Below are 6,000 nucleotides of genomic sequence, written 5' to 3'. Positions count from 1 at the left end.
AAAAATATTCCTGTTTGCAACAAGGCACTAAAGTAATACTGCAAAATATTTGGCACATCCATTAACATTTTGTCCTGAATACAAAGTGTAATGTTTTGGGCAAATCCATTACAACACATTACTGAGTATCACTCTCCATATTTTCAAGCATAGTCGTCGCTGCATCATGTTATGGGTATGCTTGTAATCGTTAAGAACTGAAATTGGCATGCTGACTACAGGAATGTCCACCAGAGCTGTTGCCAGATAATTTAATGTTAATTTCTCTACCATAAGCTGCCTCCAACATCGTTTTAGAGAAATTGGCAGTCAGTAAAACCGGCCTCACAACCGCAGACCACATGTAACCACGCCAGCACCGGGCCTCCACATCCGGCTATTCAAACTGGTCCGCCTGGCACCTTCTACCATACTGATAAGGGAATAATATGTTCAAAGGTAAATGATTAAAGAATCCAACCCTGTCACGTAACCAATTAGTAATTAGTAGTTATGTAGCATGTATAATGAATAATTAAAGTACTAATCAAAAGGCCCATAAGGTCTAGTAGAGGCCCGGGACAAAAATTAAATGCGTGTGTGTGTGTATTAGTGGGCCTAAGAAAACAACAAGTAGACTGTGATTGACCCGACAGCTGAGGAACTTTGAGTAACTTAGAGAAGAAAGGAGTGACCCTCAAGGTCTCTCTAATCTCGGGGGAAAGGAACAGACAGCGCTGGGTAGTGATTAACAGTGGTGAGAACTCCGGGGAGGGATACAACTCACCTACTGTTTGTGTGGAGGTATGTGCGTAAGTGGAGAGTGAGCATAAAATGAATGTCTTTGTGTAATGGACTTCAGAACGTTCTCTGAATAAACTGTAGGTACCTTTTGCAGAAAGCTGAGTCCTTGACTAATTATTATTAACCCAGTGTCTTACAAACCTTGGGGATTAGTCAAGGCTTACTGATTGTTAATTATTATCATTGGGATAGTAAATTCCACTGACACATGCCCTGTTCAAAGGCACTTAAATCTTTTTTCTTGCCCATTCACCCTCTGAATGGCACACATACACAATCCATCTCTCAATTGTCTCAAGGCTTAAAACGTATTCTTTACCTGTCTCCTCCCCTTCATCTACACTGATTGAAGTGGATTTAACAAGTGACATCAATAAGGGATCATAGGTTTCACCTGGATTCACTTGGTCAGTCTATGTCATGGAAAGAGCAGGTGTTCGTAATGTTTTGTACACTCAGTGCATATATAGCTCTAGATCATTACGGTAACTTGTAATGGTAAGAACTTACAGTATGAGGAACAGATGGGCCATGTTCAGTGGGTAGACGTTGTGGAACGTTGCGGATAGAAACTTCATGAATAGAAAGGACACGATTCCTTATTCTACATGTCAGAGAACATAAACTCAGCAAAAAAGGAAACACCCCTTTTTCAGGACCCTGTCTTTCAAAGAGAATTCGTAAAAATCCCAATGACTTCACAGATCTTCATTGTAAATGGTTTAAACACTGTTTCCCATGCTTGTTCAATGAACCATAAACAATTAATGGACATGCACCTGTGGAACGGTCGTTAAGAGACTAACAGGTTATAGATGGTAGGCAATTAAGGTCACAGTTATGAAAACTTAGGACACTAAAGAGGCCTTTCTACTGGTTCTGAAAAACACCAAAAGAAAGATGCCCAGGGTCCCTGCTCATCTGCGTGAACATGCCTTAGGCATGCTGCACGGAGGCATGAGGACTGCAGATGTGGCCAGGGCAACAAATTGCAATGTCCATACTGTGAGACGCCTAAGACAGAGCTACAGGGAGACAGGACGGCCAGCTGATTGTCCTCGCAGTGGCAGACCACGTATAACAACACCTGCACAGGATCGGTACATCCAAACATCACACCTGCGGGACAGGTACAGGATGGAAACAACAACTGCCCGAGTTACACCAGGAACACACAATCCCTCCATCAGTGCTCAGACTGTCAGCAATAGGCTGAGAGAGTCTGGACTGGGGGCTTGTAGGCCTGTTGTAAGGCAGGTCCTCACCAGACATCACCGGCAACAACGTTGCCTATGGGCACAAACCCACCGTCGCTGGATCAGACAGGACTGGCAAAAAGTGCTCTTCACTGACGAGTCGTGGTTTTGTCTCACCAGGGGTGATGGTCGGATTTGCGTTTATCGCCGAAGGAATGAGCGTTACATCGAGGCCTGTACTCTGGAGCGGGATCGATTTGGAGGTGGAGGGTCCGTCATGGTCTGGGGCAGTATGTCACAGCATCATTGGACTGAGCTTGTTGTCATTGCAGGAAATCTCAACGCTGTGCGTTACAGGGAAGACATCCTCCTCTCTCATGCGGTACCTTTCCTGCAGGCTCATCCTTCATGACCTTCCAGCATGACAATGCCACCAGCCATACTGCTTGTTCTGTGCGTGATTTCCTGCAAGACAGGAATGTCAGTGTTCTGCCATGGCCAGCAAAGAGCCCGGATCTCAATCCCATTGAGCACGTCTGGGACCTGTTGGATCGAAGGGTGAGGGCTAGGGCCAGTCCCCCCAGAAATGTCAGAGAACTTGCAGGTGCTTTGGTGGAGGAGTGGGGTAACATCTCACAGCAAGAACTGGCAAATCTGGTGCAGTCCATGAGGAGGAGATGCACTGCAGTACTTAATGCAGCTGGTGGCCACACCAGATACTGACTGTTACTTTTACTTTTGACCCGCCCCCTTTGTTCAGGGACACATTATTCCATTTCTGTTAGTCACACATCTTGTTCAGTTTATGTCTCAGTTGTTGAATCTGATGTTCATACAAATATTTACACATGTTAAGTTTGCTGAAAATAAACGCAGTTGACAGTGAGAGGACGTTTCTTTTTTTGCTGAGTTTATTTCTATCTGAATCCCACATAAGGTTGTGCCCTGCTGAACACGCCCCATGTCTCATTCAGTGGCAGTGCTAATAACCATGTAGCCCTAATCCAAGTCACACCAACATTTTTGACTTCTTTATGAAGTTCACATTAATCATTCTAAAAAGTTTAGCAGTTTAGAGGACTGGACTTCTCCATGGAACTAGATATGGCCTTGGGGCAATTCCAGGGTAAACATGCGAAACAGAAAACATTGATTCAAAGTTTAACAAACCATACAACTCTATGCACAAGGGCTACCTTTAACAATTTACAATTGACAAAAACACTTTTACTGGAAGAACTTTGCAGATTGGTTCGGGAACAGAATTTCAGTAAAATCTCTCTTCAGTTTTTTATGTCCACGTTTACCAAAAACTCTTAAGTATCTGGTCCGAATTAAGATTCAACGATGTCTGCAGAAAGAATGGGTTATCAGCTATAACATGACACATTGACTTGGCGATGTATCCTAAATAGGTACACAAAGGTATTATTTTAATGAGCTCTGCTCCCAAACAAGACCACATTTCGTTTGTCCTGATAATCAAATAATCACCAATAATCAAAACCTCAAATTGTATATGTCACATGCTTAGTAAACAACAGGTGTAGAGTAACAGTGAAATGCTTACGGGTCCTTTTCCAACAATGCAGAGTTAAAGATTAAAAAAATCAAATAGAAATAGTGACACAAGGAATAAATACACAGTGAATAATGAAAAACAATAATAATAACATGGCTAAATACAGGGAGTACCAGCACTGAGTCAATGTCCAGGGGTACGAGGTAATTGAGATAGCTATGTACAAATAGGTAGGGATAAAGTGACTAGGCAACAGGATAGATAGTCGACTGAGCTGAAGCAGCAGCGTATGTGGTGAGTGTGAAAGTATGTGTGGGTGTGAGTGTGTGTGTGGCGTCAGTATGCACGTGTGGGCATGCTATGTGTGTGTGGGCGTATGTACTGTGTGTGTGTGCGTGTGTGTTGGGGTGTCAGTGTAATTATTTGTGAGTGTCTGGGTAGAGTCCAGTGTGTGTGCATAGAGTCAGTGCAAGAGAGTTATAATAAACATTTAAAAAAGGTAAATGCAGGTAGCCATTGGATTAGCTATTTAGTAGCCTTGTTTAGCAGTCTTATGGCTTGGGGGTTGAAGCTGTTCAGGACTTGATGCACTGGTACCACTTGCCATGCGGTAGCAGAGAGAACAGTCTATGGCATGGGTGGCTGGAGTCTTTGACCATTTTTGGGGCCTTCCTCTGACACCACCTGGTATAGAGGTCCTGGATGGCAGGGAGCTCAGCCCAAGTGATGTACTGGGCCATACTCACCACACTCTTTAGCGCCTTGCGGTTGGATGCCTTGCAGTTGCTGTAGCAAGCAGTGATGCAGCCAGTCTTGATGGTCTCAATAATGCAGATGTATAGGTTTTTGAGGATCTGAGGGCCCATGCCAAATCTTTTCAGTCCCCTGAGGGGGAAGAGGAGCTACCGTGCCCTCTGTGTGGGTGTGTGTGGTGGACCATGATAATTCCTTAGTGATGTGGACACCGAGTAACTTGAAGCTCTCGACCCACTCCACTACAGCCCCATCGATGCGGAGGGGGAAGTGCTCGACCCTCATTTCCTTTAGTCCACGATCAGCTCCGTTGTCTTGCTGACATTGAGGGAGAGGTTGTTGTCCTGGCACCACACTGCCAGGTCTCTGACCTCCTCCCAATAGGCTGCCTCATCATCGTCGGTGATCAGTCCTACCATCGTCGTGTCATCAGTAAACTTGATGATGGTGTTGGAGTTGTGCAGACCCACACAGTTGTGGTTGAACAGGGAGTACAGGAGGACTCTAAGCACACACCACTGAGGGACCCCCATGTTGATGCTCAGTGTAGTAGATGTGCTGTTGCCTACCCCCACCGCCTGGGGGACGGCCCGTCAGGGAGGATTCAGTTGCAGATGGAGGTGTTCAGTCCCAGGGTCCTGAGCTTGGTGATGAGTTTGGAGGGGACTATGGTGTTGAATGCTGAGCTGTAGTCAATGAACAGCATTCTTACGTAGGTATTTATTTTGTCCAGAGGGGTGAGGACAGTGTGGAGTATAGAGATTGCGTCATCTGTGGATCTATTGGGGCAGGGTGCGAATTGGAGTGGGTCCAGGGTGCCTGATATGATGGTGTTGATTTCAGCCATGACCAGCCTTTCAAAGCATTTCATGGCTATAGATGTGAGTGCTACAAGGCGATAGTCATTTAGCCAGGTTACCTTGGCTTTCTTGTGCAGGGGGACTATGGTGGTATGCTTGAAACAAGTTGTTTGTCACACCCTGATCTGTTTCACCTGTCTTTGTGCTTGTCTCCACCCCCCTCCAGCTGTAGCCCATCTTCCTCATTATCCCCAGTGTATTTATACCTGAGTTCTCTGTTTGTCTGTTGCCAGTTCGTTTTGTTTCGTCAAGCCTACCAGCATTTTTTCCCATGCTCCGTGTTGTCTCTAGTTCCTGTTTTCTAGCTTTCCCGTTTTTTTTACCATTCTGTCTGGCTTGACCCTGAGCCTGCCTGTCGTTCTGTACCTTGTCACACCACCCTGGATTACTGACCTCTGCCTGCCCTTGACCTGTCGTTTGCCTGCCCCACTGTTTTTGTAATACACTTTTGTTACTTCAAAACTGTCTGCATCTGGGTCTTCTCCTGAGACTTGACATTGGTATTACAGACAAGGTCAGGGATAGGTTTAAAATGTCAGTAAAGACACTTGCCAGTTGGTCAGAACATGCTCTGAGGACGTGTCCTGGTATTCCGTCTGGCCCCGCAGCATTATGAAGTTTAATCTGTTTAAAGGTCTTACATCAGATACGGAGAGCGAGATCACACAGTCGTCCAGAACAGCTGGTGCTCTCGTGCATGGTTCAGTGTTGTTTGCCTCGAAGCAAATATAGAAGGCATTTAGCTCATCTGGTAGCCTTTGCTTATTCCACATTTTTTAGAATGGAATATGGTGGGAGATGTATATATGCCTTCTGTAAAATAATATAGACTCTTAGCTTTCATTTGATAACCTATTTGACATGCTCCTATGAACTTCACATGTTT

This window comes from Salmo salar, chromosome ssa01 (assembly GCF_905237065.1).
Source record: "Salmo salar chromosome ssa01, Ssal_v3.1, whole genome shotgun sequence".
NCBI classification, from domain to species: Eukaryota; Metazoa; Chordata; class Actinopteri; order Salmoniformes; family Salmonidae; genus Salmo; species Salmo salar.
Note: the sequence above shows the minus strand (reverse complement) of the source record.